The 22,326-nt window shown below is 34.3% G+C and overlaps 1 long non-coding RNA gene across 1 annotated transcript in view; it reads left to right on the top strand.

Annotated features, from left to right (window-relative positions):
- LOC144454424 (uncharacterized) overlaps positions 1-22,326 on the top strand; it is a 381,737-nt gene that overhangs the window by 266,498 nt on the left and 92,913 nt on the right. The window contains exon 3 of the long non-coding RNA XR_013482757.1: positions 13,100-13,129. This is a non-coding gene — a long non-coding RNA (uncharacterized LOC144454424). The remainder of the gene's footprint in view (positions 1-13,099; positions 13,130-22,326) is intronic.

Genomic DNA, 22,326 nt, shown 5'->3' with positions numbered 1-22,326 from the left:
TGATTTAGCACTAGGAGATGAGTTTGTTGGACTTGAATAATTTTTTCTTCTATCCACAGCAACTCATGAAGAACATCTGTAATGGTCTAGAAATAGCATGATCTGTGCTAGTGGAAGAGATTCCTGCCTTGATGAAACTACAGATCTTTTGAAATATGGAAGTAATAATATTTATTACATAAAACCTCATAGAGATATTTTGTAGTCTTGTAAGATAGCAGACAGTAAAAGTGTTCAGTTCTGAAGAAAGGATGCTGTATAAAAATAAAGTATTAGCTATATTGATTTTCTGAGAACTCCATCATATTTCTCTTTGCCTGTCTCCTAGTATGTGACAAACCCCCTCAAAAAAAAAAAAACTTCAAAGGGTTCCATCTGTTCTTTCACCAAAAAGGCTATGATTGCTATGTTCTTTTAACTTGAAGTCTCTAATACCTGGGTTCAAATGTCACATCTAATACTTACTAGCTATGTAACCATGAATAAATCACTTAACTCTTCCCAGCCTCAGTTTCCTCCTTTTTATATAAGAGAGGCATAATAATACTCAGAATACCTACCTAATAGTTTTGTGAGACTTCAATGACATAGTGTATTTAAAGTACTTTGCAATTGTTAAAGTACTAGATAAATGTAAGTTATTGTTACTCTACTTAGTATTGGATATGAAAGTCAAAAATAATTTTCTTTAAACTATACTTTAGATGATTTTTTAAAATGATTTAATTTTTAATTTTTAAAAAAATTTTATTTATGTCACCTAAGTTTCCACTGCATATCTCCTGCCGCACCCCACAAAAGCTACAGTATAAAAAAAAATTTTCATTTATCCATTCTAATACTTATATAGTTAGTCATGAACCCTTTCCCTATAAATAGATCTGAGAGGTAATTTCTTCTTTTCCTCTCCTTTGTTTACGATGTGACTTTTCATATCTCAGTCACATAGCTATTTGGAGATTATCTCAGTATGTGGTGTAGGGTGTTGGTCTAAATATAATTTCTTCCATACTAGTGTCCAATTTTCCTAGCTGTTTTTTGTGAACAGTGAGACCTTTCCCCAAACAAGTTGGGTCTTGATTGTTTATTGAACACTATGCTATGGTGTTTGTTCCTTCTGTATAAAATCTGTTCCAATGATGGAACTCTCATTTTTAAAGTGTTGCTGAATTGTTTAATATAATTCTTTAAACTATCTTTTGAGATCTGATACTGACTCCCTTCTTTTCCATTTTTCCATAAGCTACTTTTGAAATTCTTGACCTTTGTTTCACCATATGAACTGGTTATTTTTTTTCTAGCTCTATAAAATATTCCTTTATAGGTTGATTGACACAAGGTTAACAACTAAGTTAATTTAGATAGCATTATCATTTTTATCATATAAGCTCAACTTATCCATATAGGCTTTTATCACACAGACTCATTCTACCCACAAACAAGTAATGTGTCTATAATTATTTAGGCCTATTTTATTTCTGCAAAGATTGCTTCATATTTGGATTTATGTAGTTTCTAAGTGAATATTGATAAATACACTTCCAAATATTTGATAGCTACTATAGGAATTTTGAATAAAATTCCTCCTGTGGTTTATGGGCAATATACAGCAATGCTAATGATTTGTGGGATTTATTTTCTATACTGCAACTTTCCTAAAATTATTGTTTAAATTATTTTTTATTTAACTGCCTTGGGTTCTCTGTGTACACCATTATAGCCCCTGAAAAAACCAGTGGTTTTTATTTATTTTTGCTTATACTTATTTCCTCAATGCTTTTTTTCTTGTCTTATTGCTACAACTAGCATTCTAGCATTATGTTAAATAGTAGTGGTGTTAATGAGTATTGCTGCTTAACGCTTTATCTTGTTTTAAAGGCCTCTAACTTTACTTGATCACATAAAATAGTTGCTCCTGGATTTAGATGTAATTTACTATATTAAGGAAAGGTCTATTTATTACTATAATTTCTAGAGTTTCTACTTGGAAAGAGGTGTTAGAGTCTGTCAAAAACCGTCTGAGTGTCTATTGAGATTGTCATATCATTTTTATGTTATTTGCATATTTTATTGCATTTAAATCTTGCTTATATTAAACCGAACATACATTCCTGATATACACCCAACCTGGTGATAGTGTTTAGTTTTTATAACATGTTGTTGTAACCTACTTGCTAATATTTTAATTATAATTTTTATATCTATAATCATTAGTGATATTGGTCTGTAGGGCTTTTTTTGTTTGTTTTTCTTTGTCTCTCCCTGGGGTTAGGTATTAAAACCATATATGTACAACAATAACAAAAATGGGAGGATGGCCTTCTCTTACTATCGCAAACAGTTCATGTAGTTAATTTTTCTTTGAATGTTTGATAGAATTTATATTGTAAATACATTTCTTCTTGGAGGCTTTTTATTAGTTTATTTTGATTTATTAACAATCACTTCCATAAGCTTTTGAGTTTAAAATTTTTCTCCCCTTTCCTCCTTCACCCCCAAGATAGCATGCAATCTGATATAGACTATATGTATGCATTCCTATTAAACATATTTTCACATTAGTCATGCTGTAAGGAAGAATTAGAACCAATAGGAGGAACCTCCAGAAAGAGGAAACAAAACAAAACAGAAGGAAAAAACAGCAAATACTTTGCTTTAATCTGCATTCAAACTCCATAGTTCTTTTTTTTGGATGTGAATAACATTTTCCACCATGAAACCTTTAGCTGAGAAGGGCTAAGTCTATCAGCATTAGTCATTGCACAATGTGGCTGTTACAGTGTAGAATGTTCTGGTTCTGCTCACTTCACTCAGCATCAGTCAATACAGGTCTTTCTAGGTTTTTCTAAAGTCTGCATGCTCATCATTTCTTATAGCACAATTGTATTCCACTACATTCATATACCACAACTTGTTCAGCCATTCCCCAATTGATGGGCATCCCCTCAATTTCCTATTCTTGGTCACCACAGAAAAAGCTGCTAAAATATTTTTGTACATGTGGGTCCTTTTCCCATTTGTATGATCTCTTTGGGATACAGCCCTAGAAGTGCTATTGCTGGATCAAAGGGTATGAACATTTTTATAGCCCTTTGGGCATAGTTCCAAATTGCTCTCCAAAATGGTTGGATCATTTCACAACTCCACCAACAATGCATTAGTGTTCCAATTTTCCCATATCTTCTACAGCATTTATAATTTTCCTATTTTGTCATGTTGGCCAGTATGATAGGTGTGATGTGGTACCTCAGAGTTGTTTTGATTTGTATTTCTCTAATCAATAGTGATTTAGAGCATTTTTTCATATGACTATAGATGGCTTTATGTCTTCATCTGAGAACTGCCTTTGACCATTTCTCAGTTGGGGAATGACTTGTATTCATATACATTTGACTTAATTCTCTATATATTTTAGAAATGAGGCCCTTATCAGAGACACTGGCTGTAAAAATTCTTTCCCAGTTTTCTATTTCCCTCCTAATCTTGGTTGCATTGGCTTTGTTTGTGCAAAACCTTTTTCAATTTAATGGAATCAAAGTTATCCATTTTGCTTTTTGTAATGTTCTCTATCTCCAGTTTGGTCATGAATTCTTCTGTTTTCCTTAAATCTAACAGGTAAACTATTCTTTGCTCTCCCAATTTGCTTATACTATCAGCCTTTATATCTAAATCATGAACCCATTTTAAGATTTTGATCTATGCCTAGTTCCTGCCATACTCTTTTCCACTTCCCAACAGTTTTTGTCAAAGAGTGGGTTCTTATCCCAGAAACTGGGGTCTTTGGGTTTATCCAATAATAGATGACTATAGTCATTGACTACTATGTCTTGTGTACCTAATGATTGCTGCTTTATAATACAATTTAATATCTAGAAGAGCTAGGCCATCTTCCCCTGCATTTTTTTTCATTAGTTCCCTTGTTATTCTGGGACATTTTATTATTCCAAGTGAATCTTATTATTCTTTTTTTCTAATTATATAAAATAAATCTTTGGTAGTTTGATTGGTATGGCACTGAATAAGTAAATTAGCTTAGATAGAATTGTCAGTTTTATTATATTAGCTCGGCCTACCCATGAGCAACTGATGTTTTTCCAGTTATTTAGATCTGACTTTATTTGTGTCAAAAATGTTTTGCAATTGAGTTCATATAGTTCCTAGGTTTGTTTTGGGTGGTAGACTCCTAAATATTTTAAAATGTCTACAGTAAGTTTAAATGGAATTTCTCTTTCTATCTCTTGCTATTGGGCTTTGTTGGTAATATATAAAAATGCCAATGATTTATGTGGGTTTTAGTTTATATCCTGCAACTTTGCTAAAGTTGTTTATTATTTCGAGTAGTTTTTTTTTTACTTAATTTTCTAGGATTCTCTAAGTATGTCATCATATCATCTGCAAAGAGTCATAACTTTGTTTCTTCTTTGCCTATTCTAATACTTTCAATTTCTTTTTCTTCTCTTATTGCTGAAGCTAACATTTTCAGTATGATATTGAACAACTGTGGTGATAATGGACATCCTTGTTTCACCCCAGTCTTACTGGAAATGCTTCTAGCTTGTCCCCATTACATATGATGCTTGCTGAAGGTTTCAGGTAGATGCTATTTATTATTTTAAGGAAGACTCCATTTATTCCTATGCTCTCTAGTATTTTTAGTAGGAATGGGTGCTGTATTTTTGTGAAAAACTTTTTCTGCTTCTATTGAGATGATCATGTGGTTTCTGTTAGTTTTGTTGTTGATATGATCAATTATGCTAATAGTTCTTCTAATATTGAACCACCCTAAATTCCTGGTATAGATCCTACCTGGACATAGTGTATTATTTTTGTGATATATTGCTGTAATGCATTTGCTAATATTCTATTTAACATTTCTGCATCTATATTCATTAGGGAAATTGGTCTATACTTTTCATTCTCTGTTTGGCTCTCCCCAGTCTAGGTATCAGCACCATGTTTGTATCATAAAAATAATTTGGTAAGACTCCTTCACCTATTTTCCCAAATAGTCTATGTAATATTGGAATTAATTGTTCTTTAAATGTTTTATAGTATTTGCTTGCAAAACCATCTGGCCCTTGAGATTTTTTCCTAGAAAGTTTATCAATGGCTTGTTCAATATCTTTTTCTGAGATGGGTTTTTTTTTAAGTATTTTACTTCTGCTTCTGTTAATCTGGGCAATTTATACTTTTGTAAATATTTATCCATTTCAGTAAGATTGTCAAATGTATTGGCATACAGTTGGGCAAAATAGTTTCTAATTATTATTTTAATTTCCTCTTCCTTGTTGGTTGATTCACTTCTTCCCTCTCTTCCATCTCCCTTCCCTTTTCTTTCCCCTTTTCCCTCCTACTGCCTGTAAGGCAAGTTAGATTTATATACCTAACTGGTTATGTTATTTCCTTTTTGAGCCAAATCTGATGAGAGTAAGGTTCAAACAATGCTCATCTCCCTCCCTTCTTTCCCTCTGCTGTAATAGATTTTTGTGCCTTTTCCTGTGATGTGATTTACACTTGTCTGCCTCCTCTTTTACTTTTCTCTCAGTACATTTTCTTAGATCAGATTAGTCCACTTACTTGGATCCATTTAACCCACTTGATCATTTTTTTTTATCATTACATCAAAGTCAACATATACCCACCACCTCTTTGTATACCCCTTTAACATGGTGCAATAACAATACAGTTCTCAAGAGTTACAAGTGTCATCTTTCCTTGTAGGGATGTAAACAGTTTGCCCTTATTAATAACATGTTGTTGTTTCTTTCTGTCCTATTTACCTTTTTATGTCACTCTTGAGTCTTGTATTTGATGATCAAATTCTCTGTTGAGTTCTGGTCTTTTTATCAGGAAGGTTTGGAAGTCCCCTATTTTGTTGAATATCCATCTCCTCCTCATTTTCAGTTGATCTTTGGTTGTAATCCAAGCTCCTTTGCCTTACAGAATATTGTATTCCACACCCTACAGTCTTTTAATGTAGAAGCTGCAATGTTCTGTGTAATCCTGACTGTGGTTCCATGATATTTAAATTGTTTCTTTCTGGCTGCTTGCAGTATTTTCTCTTTGACCTGGTAATTTTGGAATTTGGATACTATATTCCTCAGAGTTTTCAATTTGGGATCTCTTTCAGGAGGTGATCAGTGGATTCTTTCTATTGCCATTTTACCCTCTGGTTCTAGGACCTCAGAATAGTTTTCCTTGATGAGTTCCTGAAAGATACTGTCCAGGCTCTTTTCTTCATCGTGAGTTTCAGGTAGACCAATAATTTTTAAATTGTCTCTCATGGATTGATTTTCCAGGTCAGTTGTTTTACCATTCAGGTATGTTATATTTTCATCTATTTTTTCATTCTTTTGTTTCTGTTTGACTGATTCTCACTCTCTCATGGAGTCATTAGCTTCCATTTGTCCAATTCCAATTTTTAACAAATTGTTTTCTCTATTAGATTTTTACCTCCTTCCTCATTTGGCCAGTTGTATTTTTAGGGACTTGTTTTCTTCAGTTTATTTTTCTCCTTCCTTTTCCAAGCTATTGACTTTTTCTTGCATACTTCTCATTTCTTTTTGCAATTACTATTCTACCTCTCTCTTTTGACTTTTAAAATCCTTCTTGAGCTCTTCCAAGAGGCTTTTTGCACTTCAGAACAGTTCATATTCCCTTTTGAGGTTCCAGATGTGGGTTTGTTGACAATCTTGTCCTCTTCAGAATTTCTGCCTTGATCTTCACTCTTCCCATGATAAGAATCTATCATACATTTCTCTTTCCTCATGGTGTTTATTTCCTGGACTTTAAAGAGATTGAGCTCTCCTACTGCAGAGCAGGGGGCACTGACCCAAGCTTCTTGTGTTGGGAGCTTTGGGCCTGGTCACTGGCTTTGTGTGCTGGGGCCTCTGATGTTGGCAGTTGGAGGCTGTAGGGTTCTGGTAGCTAACCTGGTGTTGGTCTGGAGTCAGCAACACTGGAACTCCAGGGGTAGGATTAGGTAGTCTGGCCCCTGGAGGTTGCCTGCTCACCCAGGCCTTTCCTTTTGCTTTCTTCAGCTCCTTTCAGATGGACATTACAGAATGTTTATCCACTTAGGGCCCCTTGGAGCATTTCCCAGAGTTTTACTGAGGCACTGGGAGACCCTGATGTTACAGAATGCTGAGGCATCTGGTGGTTTTCTGAACTGATTTCCACTAATTCCCTTGCCCTCACTGAGAAACTCGGGGGTCCTGGTGTTGGTGTTTGCCTGCTCCACCACCTGGATTTCAGGATCTCCTGCTGGTATGCTAAGGTGGGGCTTTCCACTAGCTTGCTGGGATGCCTCTCTTTCTGTACTGCTCCCCTTCCCCCAGGGCAAGAGGAGCCTTTCCCATTAATCCTTCAAGCTACCTGGGCTACCAGACTGCCGCACCCCATCTTTCTTTGGTTCAGCTGTTCAGGGGTTTTTCCTGGGGCAATATTTTCTGGGCTTTCAGAAGTTAATAAGGGAGGGTTATAGCAACTTACTTCTTACTCCAACATCTTGGCTCCCAGAAGCTGTCTCCTTCCTATTTCTCTTTTCAGTTTAATTTACTGATAGGATGTACACTCTCTGTCTGTCTCTGTCTGTCTCTGTCTTTCTCTGTCTCTCTCTCTCTCTCTGTCTATCTGTCTGTCTGTCTCTCTCTCTCTCTGTCTCTCAAACACACGTACACATACACACACGGAAGGGTAACTATATAATTGTATTCAATACTCCTTTTCTGGTTCAGATGAAAGTGAAGTTCATGGGATGCTCATTCTCTCTCTCCCTTTTTCCATGACTAGAAACTGTTTATTGTGTGTACCACCATTATATAATAGTAACTTCCCTCTCTTTTTCCCCTAGTACAGTTCCTATGTGCCTCCCAATTTAGTCTTCTGCTAAGACAATTCAAACAGAACAAAACCATGCACATATCCTGTGTCATTCTTACCTTTTTCTGTGACCCTTAAAGGTATGAAAGTTGTAAGAAAATGTTTTTTCCTTATTCCCCCTATTAAATATGTAAACAACTCTTCCCCTTTATTCCTTTTCAATTAAACAAATCCTTTTGGTATTTTTCTCAATGCCTGCTTTCCAATTCAAAATGATTATTTAGCTTTGCCATTTTCATCAGGAGTGTTTGGAAAGTCTCTATGTCATTACAGGTCCACCTCCCCCCCCTTCTAAGGTTATACTTAGTTTTACTGAATATATGATCTTTTATCTACTTGTTTGTGGAATATCACATTCCAAACTCCCCCTTTTCTTTAAGTATCAGCTGCTAAGTATTAGGTGATTGTTAGTATGGCTCCTTGAACTTGAACTTCTTTCTGGCTACTTGTGTATAATTTTTCTTTGACCTGAAAGCTCTGAATTTTAGTTTAGTAAATTTTTTTAATTCCCTTTTTGCTGTCAATTTTTTTTCAAGCTAAATCAGTTTTATTATTTAAGGAACTGCAATGTTCTGTACAACCTTTCAAGATATAAAGTGCTCACTGCTACAGAGTCTAACATAATGATATTATTGTTTGTTCTTTTGTAATACTGTCAAAACCAATTATTTCTATTTAAATTTCTCTATATTTGGAAATAAAGAGAGGGGGCTAGTACAACCTGTGCCTTAGTAATAAAAAATTCCTAGTTACATGGAAATCTTTAGATTCCTTCTATACTGAATGAAGTGTAAACATATAAAATACTGCTTTCACTGTGAAAAAGGAGAATTATTTGCAAAGAACAGTGGTAGTCTTCTCTCTGCTTTTGCAAGAAGCATTTCATTCTGCCATGATTTTATCAATATTAAGATTCTCTTGGCCTGTGACTTTGAAGGAAAAGCAAGCCCCTGAATATGAAGTCTGACATTCCTGTTCTCATTTGGGAAGGAATAGCACCTTTACTTACAGAATGCAAGAAGACTCTGTGCCCATAATGTGGTCTGTCTGTTTTTCTTAATGTTGGTCAGAAGAATGACATGACCATCAGCTACATTCTAGGAACAATTTGGATATTCCTTAGTGACATTTTGTTCCTTTATTTTGTGTTTACATCTTGCCAAAGAATTGGCTTAAGGAAAAGCTGATTTCAGTTTTGTATTCCATGAGAAAAGTGAGTAATTTCTCAGATGAAGGTTTCATGTAATCGTAGCCTGTCAGACCTATAAGAGATCTCAGAGATCGTCTTTTCCAATACTTGATTGAAGAGTGCTGTTCAAAGATTTAGAGAAGTTGAAAAATGGATTGCATTTCAATGTATTGTTTATTCTAATTGTTAATAGGGAGAATGTACTAATGTTGTCTCAGCTAAACCAATGAGAAAATGAAATTTTAAACTTGTCCCATGGTTCCAAGTTTTTATCACTAGGAAATTTATCTGGCAAAGAGACTGTAAATATTGGACAGTCTTTCTATTTAGTAAAATTATTAATGAAACAATAATGGCTAGGCCATTGATTTTAATGTTGTTTATGGAGCCAATCTGACCAAATTTATTTAAAAGTAATGATAGAAGAATAAAATCAATTTTGATCAAAAATTGCCTAGATATTTTCAGACAGTAGAAATCAAACTTAATGAACCTGCTGAAGTTCTTTGAAGGTATTATTGTCATTATGGAAGGAGGAAATTTATTGTGTTATTATTGTTATGTACTCCTGAGATTAATGAATGAGAAGTATGGCAGAAAATAGTGTGTTGGAAAGAAAAAGATGCTTAAAACATGAAAAAAATAAGATTAAAAAGTCAGGTTGATTATATAAATAATCACCTTTCCTAAGAGGAAGAATGAGAAGGAAATGACCTCAGGAATTTTTTTTTAGTTGGCTAGCTACATAGAATCATTTAAATTTATTTTATATTGGAAGAATAAGGCATAAATCATAAATAGACATCAATCTCTATGTAGATGTTAGATGACAATTTTTCCTCCATGACTAAAAGTTTATTTTATGAAGGATTTATCATATATTGTTTCAGGTATCAGATATATTTTTGTTTGCAAAACAGGAACCAACTTCAGACTGGAAATCTAGAGATCTGAATTTGGATTTGATTTAGGAACTTTGTAAAGCCACTTCATATCTATTCTTCAGTATAGTATTACATTCTTCAAAGTGTGAATAATACATGGTCTTTTACCCTTCATAGGGACAAAAGAAATATGTTTTTAAGTTTAATAGATTTGAAATACTGACATCTGTGGTATTTATTTATTTAACCTACCTATATGAAATGAACATTATTTGCAAGACACTGTTTTAACCACTGAGGGAGATAGAAATTAAAAAGACATAGGTCTTGCCCTCAAGGAAACTACAAAAGGAAAGTAGTATGATATGATGGAAAGGTTATTAGCTTTGGAGTCAGAAGATGTGAGTTCAAGTTCTACCTCTTACATTTCCTATCTGTGTGAGCTCTGTTAAGCCATTTAACATTGCTGAGTCTTCATTTCCTCATGTGGAAACTGAGGAGGTTTTTCTTGATGGCCTTAAAATCCCTTCCAACTTCAAATCAATCATCTTAAATTATTAATGATAATAGCTCTCATTTATACAATGTTTTGTAAGACATCTTACATTTGTTTTGTTATTTGCTCTTCACAACAATCCTATAAAGTTAATAATGCATTATTATCTTCATTTTATAAATGAGTGAATTGACATGCAGAAAGATTTAGTAATTTTCCCAATTTTGCCCAACTACTCAGAGGTAGAAATGAAACTAAAACCCTAGCTTCTCTGTTCCCAAATCCAGTGCTCTCTTTACTTTATCAGGATGATTTCAGAATGCTTCATTCTAATTGTTGATGCTTTCTGGAGAAGGAAACAAAAATGGTAAATTGAAAGTAGACAAAATAAGTTGGAAAAAAATGGATCCACAACCTCTAACACAGGCACACAAGAAATATGGAAGCAGGTCTCAGATGTTGTCAAGAATAAAGATACCACAGCTCTTGTGTCATATTTATATCTATCATGGCTCACAGAATGGTTGGGTAAATACAACTTTTGCAAGGACACACAGTTTAATGAAACAAGGACATAGAGGCAAATTTTACCAAGGAAAAATAGACATATTCTAAAAACTCCCATATTGTCCTCCATGAAAAGATCTTAAGATCTTAAGACCATAGATTTAGAGCTCAAATGGATCTTCAATGTCCAACCTTCTCAATTTACAGTCGATGAAACTAAGTCCTAAAGAAGTTAAGTACTTTGCAAAGCTATATGGGTATTAAATAGAAGACAAGTAACTTTTCCAAAGTCACAGAGATACCAAATGGGATATGAATCTGGGTCCATTGACTCTAAATCCAACATTATTTTTGCTGCATGATGCTGGCTGTCTTCCTATATAATAAACAGCTCCATAATAACAGTAAAATGGGTCATCCTAAAAATCAGCAGTTCTCAGTTCTGGCTCTTCCTGTTTTTATCTTCATCATTAGAACTGCACAGAAGTTGGTGTAGTCATCAGACCTACATTGCTTAATGCCACTACTTGCTGTCTCCAAAGCTTAACCAAGCTTCTTAGGCTTCCTTATTGTGGTAACAGATAGCCCAACCTGGAATGACTATTTATTTTAATATTATTTTAGTCCATTATTGGGATGTGGCCAGTGGTAATTTTTATGAGCAGCCCACAGTGATCTCTTGCTCTGTGAACTCTTAGAAAACTGAAAGCCCAGCACATATTTGGGTAATAATATACTGCCTCTTGTAGTTAGTAGCTTGCTGAAAGGGACTTTTCTCTGCAGTTAGGTTCACATTGCTTGAGGGCAAGTACTGGACACAACCGCAGTGCCTCACAGAGTGATACATTCTGACTCTGACTCTAATTCTAACTCTAATGTCACCTCCAAGTCTGACCCTAACTCCTTAACCCTAACATTTAATAGGTACTAAATAAACACAAAGCTATATTAAAGTATATTTCATGCCAGATCATAGGTGCTCCCATTTTAGGCACAACTGAAACCGATGTAGTGTCTGTCTTCTATTCTAGGAATTCACTTTTTTATTGGAATAAAAATTGTTAATCACTTTATTATTAAACAAGCATATATTTTCCTGATGATACTAGAACACTTAATTGGATCCATGGGAGCTAACAAATATGCCAGTCAGAATCATGAATACACATTGAGGCAGATTCTCCCAGTACATTAAAGAGTTTGTGTTCTATTGTTTGGTACTCTAGTGATGTAAATTATTTAATGGATGTCCTTCCATCCACCAGAGAATATAGATTACTCTGATGATATATTTAATTTTATCCTAGAACAATCTTACTGTGTATACTTCAATGCACATAAAGAACCTTCTTAATTTCTTCCAGTGTAATTTCAGTCTCAAATACCAGCGGCTTAAAATAAAGAGCCAGAGTTCTATTTTATCTTTTAATATATTATCTCAGATTTACACAAAAGAAAATGTCTTCCAAGAATAGAAATACTTCCAAAAGCCACTGTTGTGAGCTCCTAATCTTTGAATCCTAGTGAAAAAGTACACCAAATAACTAATTCCCCATTAAGAAACATCTTACTTTTCTAGATTTTTGCTTTGAAAGTCCCAGCTATGAGCAGTGTATCAGCCTTTTGGTTATGCACTTTGGTATTACCTTTAACAGTCTACTTTAGTGTGATCCCACTTCTTTTCCAGCTAAATCCAAAGTAATTGTGACAAGTGGTTGTATTCTGCAACATAAATATTCTTCCTGTCTTTCTCTGTACTCTTTTCTAGTGTGGGATTTGAAAGGTAGCAAATGTTATATGCATGTAAACCACAAATTATATGGCATTTTCATATTGCATATGATATGTGTGTGAAGTGTGTATTAATTATTATGATATATGAAATGTGTGAAGTACATTAATGCATATTAAATTAAATATGCATTTAATTTAATATATTAACATAATTCATTTATTGATAAAGATACATGTGTACAATTTAAATGAACTGTAATTATTTATCTTTCTGGTGAAAGGCTAGATATTTTAATGCAAAGGGGCAAATTTTTGTATATTTGTATTTAGTCATTTCAATAGAAAGTGTTATATTTGATCTTATGCTAAGAATCCCACTAAAACTATGGTCATCTATTTTTCTTTCAGGAAAACCTGATGACAGTTTGACCACCAAAGGTAAATGTAATACATTTGGTTCTTTTCCCGTGATAGGCTATGCATCTCAAACTCAGAAGATAGATCTGAGAAAACATATTTAAGATCTTCAAAGGCCAAGTGTCATCTGTTAGCAGTGTGAATTGTTTAATAAATTTAGAAAGTGCAGACCAGATGTTCTCAGTCTTTTGTGAAGAAGAGTTGCTTTTCATTTCTGTGAAGGTAAAGTCAACTGAGAGAGATGGAAGTGTGCTGACTGTGAAATCCCTGAGATGAGCAGGGCTCAAGGATCTGTTGGCAATTACATTATTGTATTGGCTGAGAATCTTGACAAACCACAGGGAATGGGATACAATGAAGATTTACACATTGGGGGAGAGTTATGACACAAGCAACTGGATTACTTATTTACGTAATAAATTTTGAGATCTGCCTATGAATCCCAAGCTCTTACTGCCTGGGGGATCCCCCGAAAGACAACTAAACTAGCTAATTCTATACTTAGACCATATTTTTAACCCTGAAGATGACTTTTCATTAGCATTCAAGTATAATCTTTCATCTGAGAGATACAAGTAAATCTATTCCTTAATATTCCTGTGTGACTCTCCACAGTCCTGGAATTCACTGTATAACTGCCATTTCTCCACATTAATTTATAGTAGGCAGACATGACCTAAACGTGTGACTAGTGCAGTGATTTTTCAGCATTGAATAAGGAAAAGGTTGGTCTGATGAAAAAGGAAGAAAATTTTAAGGTAGACATTAAAGAAAGTGTCACCTTGCCAAGTAAGTTGTCTATTGATCTTACCAGGTAGTTAAATCAAGTTCTAATTGACACTATATGCAAACTTTCCTGGACCTATTCATATGGAACTTTGTTATACAATTAAGTATCAAAAAATCTTTAAATGTCTTAATCACTTTACAAACATTTGTTTCCCACTAATGTTTTGTTGACCTTTTAACCCTATATTGATTTGTATTATATGCAAACTGAAATGCCTACAACTCTCAGTCTTCTCTAGAGCCATTAATTGGGAATTCTGGCAACTGGAGAAAATTATTTTAAACTAGAAGGAAGGTATGGGAAAATGTGTCTATAAGTGTTCCTCTGAATTGGTGTTGCAGGGGAATTGGTGGGAGTAGACAAAAAATGGAAAAAAAAATGAAGGAAGGTTCCCTAACTCTTTCCACCTTTCCATACGGTGGGGTCCAGCCAGCCTGGAGGTTTAGGAAAAGGTCCCCTTGAGATGAGAGGAAGTGAGAGACAAGCATAAATTAGATTAGAGGAAAGGTGCCCTCAAAACTACACTTCCCTCCTCCCTGCTGCTGAGGTCTAGTTAGCACATGGTTAGGTGTAGGGGAAAGGTAAAATAGAGGAAAATAGTGACTGTGGGAATGGGAAGGCTGAATTTACCCTCCAGGTGAGGAACTACAGTGGCTAAGGGCAAGCTACAGTCACTGTTTATCTCTTCCCTTTCCTCTACCCCCAAAGTAATCTCAGAGACTCCAGGCATCCTCTCTGGCATGTATTTCTAGGTCTGATAGAGAGCATATAGTCATCTGTCAGGAGGGAGTAATGAATGTAAGGAAGAAACACAATCCCTGGTATTTCACCATCTGAGGTACAACCATAGTACCCCCATGCTAATTTTGAATGGAGTCTTTTCCTGGGTGGTGTCCATAGATTCCCATACACCTACTCTTTGGATCAGATATCAAAAAGGCCTTTACAACCCAGATACCCGATAAAAAGAAAGCTTTTTTTTCCTGGTGAAGATCTGAACCAAATAGACAGTAAATTTAGAGTGGGGTGGTTCAGCTCAGCTCATGTTTGTCTAGACAAAAAGTAATCCTGCTCATCCCTAGCATGGAATCAAAGAAGCAGAGAGATAGCGAAGGCTTATGTAGTTCAAACCAGAAACTTCTTAGAGACTACTGAGTTATGTAACCTTGTAGCATGGTTTCACTATTTTTTTTTGTCAAACACTTGTAGTTCCCAGGATATCAATTACATCTTGGGTCATACCCTAAAGTCTGAATGATAAGGGGAATTCCCAGAGATGATTGTATAATTTCTCCAAGTACTTTGCCTTCACTTCTTGCCACTGTTATAATACTGTAAGGATTCTGTAGTAGGCATATAAGTTTATACAAGGATCTCTCTGAGATCTCTCTTGGTGGTGGGTGCTTAGAAATTTCCTTGGTATTTCTATATTTATCATTCTTACAAAATATAACATGTCTAGAAAAACAAAATAGATGAACTTTCAGGATCTCACAGTTCAAAGGGATTTTAGAGGTCATTTAGTCCAACATTTATGAGAACAGGAATCCCCTCAACAACGTTCTTGAAAGATAATTATCCAGTCTCCACCTTAAGACCCCCTGGTGTTTGATAGCTCACTACTTTCTAAAGCATTCATTCCACTTTTAGGCAGTTTAAAGTGTTCAAAAGCCTTTATTTATAGCAATCTGAGCTGAAATATTGTCTGAAATGTCCACCGATTGTTACTTGTTCTTTCATCAGAGACTAAGGAAAATAAATCTAATCCCGCATCTACATGAGAGCCCTTCAGATACTTGTGTGCTGTTTTCATCTCCATCCGTGCATTAGCCCTGACCCCTGCCAAATATTTTTCTGCAGGAAAAAATTCTAAAACTCTTCAATCTGGTCTGTGTTTGCCTTACCATTTTGATTCTCCGTCTTTGGATGTGCTCTAGATTGTGAATGCCCTTCCTAAAATGCAGCTCCCAATAAAATCTATCTATCTATCTGTCTATCTACCTACCTATTAAAATTATTAAATGCTATGTGCCAGGAACTTTATTTGTTATATCTCTTGCCTTTCTCTTATCAATACAGATATATTGATAGATGTGCATGTATGTATATGTAATTATATGCATATGTATAAGTATATAGTGCTGTTGCCCAGGCAGGTTATAGTACTCCCCATGAGTTGTCTAGATGCAGCTTACAGGGAGATATAAATAGCTATCTCTGAAATCTAGGTCACCTCTTTCTAAAGGAGACTCTGATTTTTTTTCCTGGAGGGGAACAGAAAAGGGAGCCGTGAAGATAGCCATGCTGCTCTCCTTAGAAAGAGGCAACTAGTCTAAAATTATATCTTTCTCTTTAAATATTGCTCATCTAAGGGAAATAATTTATTGATTCAAATAGCTTTTCTGGTTACCATCCATGAAAGGAGGAATGCCCCAAGCTATATTCAAAGACTTGACTCCAGACTAAATCCTAGATGTACAAAAGACTATCACAAATAGTGAATAGCAAATAACCTCATTAATCCAAGCAGACAGCAAACAGAAATCAGAGGAGTTATACATATTTTATAGACAATACACTGTCTGTGTTAGACAATACATAGATTGAATCAATTCTCTCATTGGGAATAAGATAGCTTAACCAGGAGTGTCCCTCATCTCAACTAAGGGAAAATTCCCTGATACATTTATAGAGGCAAGCTCAGAATCAGAGACATGTTGAGGTCCTAGATCCTCTGTCTGCTGCTTCCCAAAGTCCGTTCTCTCATTTCATTGTCTCTCTCTGAAGAGAGTCTAGAAACACAATGCTTTCTGTTGAAGCAAGAAAAAATTTCTCCTCTCTCAAATTCTTATGTCAACTCTATCCCTCATGCAGGCACAACACACGGTGTGATCGTTTTCTGTACCAATTTAGGAGATTTTTTTGGATATGCACCAGGCTTGATTTCTGGGTTACATTCATACATACATATACACATATATCCATATGTACATGTATACATGCAAACATACAAATCACAACTTAAATATTAAGAACAACAAAAGAAATGAAGGGAAAATAACCTGTTTTAAAAGCATATGCAGTATAATTTCTTGGTCATGACAACATTTCATTTTGTTAATCCTCTTAACTATGGATTTCTTCAGAAATTTCTACTGCTTTGGTTCAGCTTATTTTAATCATGAAGTAGTTAAAGACCCTGCCTTTAGAAACCATAAAACCATTAATTAACACCATTAGAAGCTGTTATCTCAACCAATTTTCAATTAAGTTTGTTAGTTGATTCTTGTGGAAATCAGCATCTACCTGCTATATTCAATCTTGTCTTCTAAAGTATCACCTTCCTCTTTGTTAGCCCTCAACATTTGCTTCCTCTAAGGTTTTGTAGTGGAATCTATAATGATCCAGCCCCTAACTGATCCTAATATCTCACCACGTTCTACTTTCCATGGATAAATAACAAATAATAGCTTAACACTTTATAATTTCATTTTTTAAAAGAAGCATGACTGGTTGGCAACTAAGCCAAAAGCAACCTGAATTAAATCTGACACATACCACAAACCAAATAACAGTTCAAGAAAGGGTAGATCAACAGTGTGGCTTAGCCAAAGTAGGCATTCAATAAACCTGTAGATATCAATTAAATAAAAAGATAAATAGATTTATTTACCTGCCATGTCCAAATCTGAATACAAATAGCATTCCAAAGTCACAGGGACCTTTGAAAAGTTTGAGTACTATTTTGGATGGGGATTTTTTTGCCACTATTTCTCCTTCATTAGAATAGATAATAAACATTGACTATATATGAAAAGACTTGGAAATTTATTTTGGAAATATGAATTTCATTTACTACACTTATTAGCTAAGATCATGAAGAGTAAGTGAATGTTTATACTTTTACTTCTTCTTTACCATGGCTCCCAGAGTCAAGTGATAAAGTGGACTGAATATAGCCCTAGAATTTGAAAAAGCTGTATTCAAAAACCTCTGACATTTACTAATTTTGTGATCTTCATCAAGTCACTGAATCTCTTTTGCCTCAGACAACTCTCCACATTTATCATGTCATAGAATTAGATATGCAGTATGCTTAAGTGGGGGGAATTCCAATATCAGGAGTTCCATATCTTTAAAAAAATCACAGATCCACTGTATATTTATTCAAACACCAAAGTGTCCACAACACTTATTTTATAACAATATTTTGTAGTCTGTACAAAAGAAAATGAAATTGTAAGTCTAGAAGACCTATAGAGTCTAGAAATCTAGAAGTAGGTTTGCTGTTACTTAGATATGTGACCTAAGGGGAGTTAATTAATTTTCCTAGCATCTATAAGTTGATTTCTGAGTCTTTAAGGTCCCTTCTACCTCTCTCAAAAGATCATTCATATTTTCTCCTAGTTGTTAGTCTCCCTACCCCATCATCACTATATAGTGTGTGCACATGCGCACACGTGTATGTGTGTGTGTATGTGTATGTGTGTGTGTGTGTGTGTGTGTGTGTGTGTGTGTGTGTGTGTATCCTATATTTACTGTCTCTCCTTAGTAGAATGTAAATCCTTGTAGTGAGGGAATTCTGTGTCTATATACCCCATTGTCTAGCACACTGTGTAGCACACAGTAGGTACTTAATTGGTGCCTGTCAATAATCAAAATCATAAAAATTCTGGACTAAAGAATGAATTGTTATTTTAGTTTAATAGAAGAAGGAAGAGTTTTTTCCATACACTTTCTTTCCCTCACTTGGAGCAATGTGGTAGAGAAATCTAAAATAGTGGAGCCTGAAAAATGTTCACAACTGAAATTTGGATTATGGTATTTTTTTATTTAATAAAGATGAGTTAGTCTGTGATTTTCTTTTTTTTTAATCTTATTTTATTCTGAAATTTTAAAACAAGCATTTCCATACCATAGTAGAATAGAAAAAAGATTATACATGAAACTGCAAATCTATTATGTACAATTTGCTATTCCTTTTAAATACGTAATAAAGTTCTCATGTAACTTTCTTTTTTTTCCCTTTTTTTCTTCCCTTTCCCCCCATCCTAAAGATGGCTTGTGAGACACAAATATGTATGTGTGTGTGTGTGTGTGTGTGTGTGTAAGATCATTCTATACATATTTCTATTTATCAGTTCTATCTTCTCTGGATGCAGATAGCATCCTCCTTCATATGTCCTTTGTAGTTAATTTGGGTATTTATAATAGTCAAAATGACTTAGTGACTCAAAGTTGTTCTTCACAGTGATTCTATTTTGTCCTTCTGAAAGAACAAATCAATATGAGCCAAAATTAAAATTCTTATGTTGTTTTAAAATTCTTTAATAATATTGCAAAGATGGCAAGGCATTTTTGCCATTGGGCAACCAATGTCGTTCCCTTTATGTTCTAAGTCAAAGAATACTACATGTTGTTGTTTTTTTAATAAAGGTGCTTTGAGTCTTTGAATTCCCCCCTTGGCTACCTTTAAGTCTCATTTGTTATTCCTTAACAGCAGTCTTAATCAAGTCTTAGGTACTTGGATGTGTTGTTAAACATCTTTAGGGCTTTATTATTTTATTCCTGATTATATTACCAAAATATATAATCAAATATTTATTGTATTATGGCTATTAACTGCATAATGGCTATGCCAAAAAAAAGAAGAATTTGAATTACTGTGGATTCATTTTTTTAAGTTAGAGTAGGATAATAGATGCTAGAAACAACCAAAATCATAACTGACAACTTGGATTTCATTGTAAAAGTTTGTTGTTAAAAGCAGAAAAACAACAGTCAGAACAAAAAAGTAGATAAAATTTGCTTCAGCCTTGTATATAGCACAGAATCATGTATTTAGAGAGGAAAGGAAATCTCAAAGTCACATAGTTCAAACCCCACATGTTTCTTGAAGAAATTGAGAGGTTGTGACTTGCTTAATGTCACAAAAGCAGTAAATGACCAAGTCAGAATTGGAATCCAGGTCTTTTGACTCTAAATCTAGTACGCTTTCTACTTCACCATATGAAAAATTCTGAATTAACCAAAGCTGAATCAGTCCCAGAAACACCCATTTAAGAGCCAAGAGGAGCCCTTGACATCACAAAGTCTGGCCTTTTCATTTTCTAGATGAGAAAACTGAGACCTAGAGAGGCAGAAATGGTCCTAGAAAAGGGACTCCTGACTTCCAATCCAATGCTCTTTCAGCTCTAAATGGCCCAAATCAGTCACTGTGAGTCAAGAGACCTGGGTCTAATCAGAATCTGTTCATTAATTCATTATGTGGCCTTGTAGAAGTCATCCCATCTCTTAGGACCAAAGCTTTCTCATTTGTAAAACAACTGGGCTAAACTAGATGCTTTCTTCCAGATGAGAATTCCTGTTGCTATGCCATAAACTATTTTTCTTGGTCATCTAAGCATGAACTTCATCTTTAGCACTTCTGATTTAACTTGTCATTTTGGAATTATGACCATGTTTGTGAGGCTCTTTAGCTTAAGATATTTTTCCAAATATTTGCCCATTAATCATGAGAAGTGCATTTGGCAAATTTTTAGCATTTTGCTAAGTAAGGATGATTTTTTTTTAAATCATGGAAAGATTAAGATGAGGAATATATAGTATGAGACAGATTCTGGCTAGACTTAGAGAATGATCAAATTTTAACATATCAGCTATCTAAACTATGTTTATGAATCATCATTCAGTGGATTTGCAACATTGGCAGTTTTTGTTTTGTTTTCTTTCAATTTTTATCACCTAGTGGCTGAAATAGATGACCACTATGTAAACAGGTTTAATTGCTACATCCATGTATAGTCTTAATAGTCTAAGGCCTTCTGAAATCCTCAGAACAGTACTTAAATAAATAATATGGGATCTTACAGAGGACAGTTAGACTATCATGAAAGAAGAGAATCAGTTTGTAAAATCTGTTCTGGTTGACTAGACTTAAGGAAGAAGAAAAGCAAGACGAATGAGAAATAATACCTCCTCTTCCAAGGCAGAGTAGGCTACACTTCATGATTCCAGGCCCGTATTCCTAGCGTTAGGAAAGCTCAGTTAAGGAGATTAAGTATTCTATCAGCACAAGAGCATGGAGTGCATCAGCCTTAAGGGATCTGGACTGATTGTCTTTTGTTTGGCATTTGATTGTGCCCCTGTCTGTTTTCTCCCTCTGTTTTTTTCTTCTCCCTTTTCTTCTGCTTTTTCTGTTTCAGATTTCATGATTTTAAATGGTACAATATTGAGGTTTTCTTTCCATGGCACTGAGCTGTAAATCATGCACAGGATAGAGCATAGACGCTATAACCATAGCATCACTGTGGGAAAAATTATCTATGACTTTCAGAACTAAGTAGCACAATGAAAGGCTACAGAAGTCCTGCAAATGTGAAAACTATATTTTAGAGACAAATGCATTATAGAACTGCTTTGCATATTGTTTCCTTTATAGATCTAGATATACAGATGATACATATAGAAATAATGCATATGTAGATATAGAGATAGATGTGTGTATATAGATATAGACTTTATATATATATATATATATATACATGTAGACTTTATATACATATATGCACATGCATATACATACCACATATTACTCTTTCTGTCCTTTCCATTCTCTTTCCTGTTGTAAATTATATACATGTATATACATATACATGTTATGTCCATATATACAAAATGTACTTTTTGAGCGGATTTGCTACAAATTGTGTTAATTTCAAAAAAAACCCATATATATATATATATATATATATATATATATATATATATGTATATATATATATATATCCAATTATGCATATTTGTACATATTTATAAATATGTCCACATAGGCACACATATCTGGCTGTGTATAGATGTGTGTGCATATGTATACACATATACACTCCTTTCTGCTTCTTTCTCTCCCTATATAAAGACTAAGAAGAAATAGGGGAAATAAATGATATTCTAAAATTGTATTTTTTCATAATCAAATTTCATCAAAAGTCAATACAATTTGTAGCAAATTTACTCAAAAATTCATGTGTCTTCCTGGAGCAAATGCTTAGTATTTCATTGCCCCCTTCAAAATTTTTTTGAGCATCTTGCTAGTTAAACTAAGCCCAGTTATCTTTTGAATTAATTGCAAGGTCCTTTCTAACGATATTCATCATCTCTATTCATTTCAGCTGTTTTTTCAGTTTCTCTTTGTGTTATTATTGCCATTTTGTGACTATAAAAGACATCATTGCTATCACTCAAGTGTTTTTATTAATCGCTCATATTCATATGATATTAGACACTAAATAAAAGCAAGTTATCAAGGCCTGAACCTTCTCAGTGCTGTAGTCTAAAGGAAATGGCATAGTCAAGAAGAAATAATGACAAGGAGGTACAGAGGTTTATGCAAAAACTTAAATCAATAAACATCTATTTTATGCCTACC

The sequence above is a fragment of the Phascolarctos cinereus genome, unplaced genomic scaffold (assembly GCF_003287225.1).
Source record: "Phascolarctos cinereus isolate Bilbo 61053 unplaced genomic scaffold, phaCin_HiC Scaffold_726;HRSCAF=1367, whole genome shotgun sequence".
NCBI lineage: Eukaryota > Metazoa > Chordata > Mammalia > Diprotodontia > Phascolarctidae > Phascolarctos > Phascolarctos cinereus.
The sequence above is the reverse complement of the archived record's forward strand: the minus strand, read 5'-3'. Positions and strand labels throughout refer to the sequence as shown.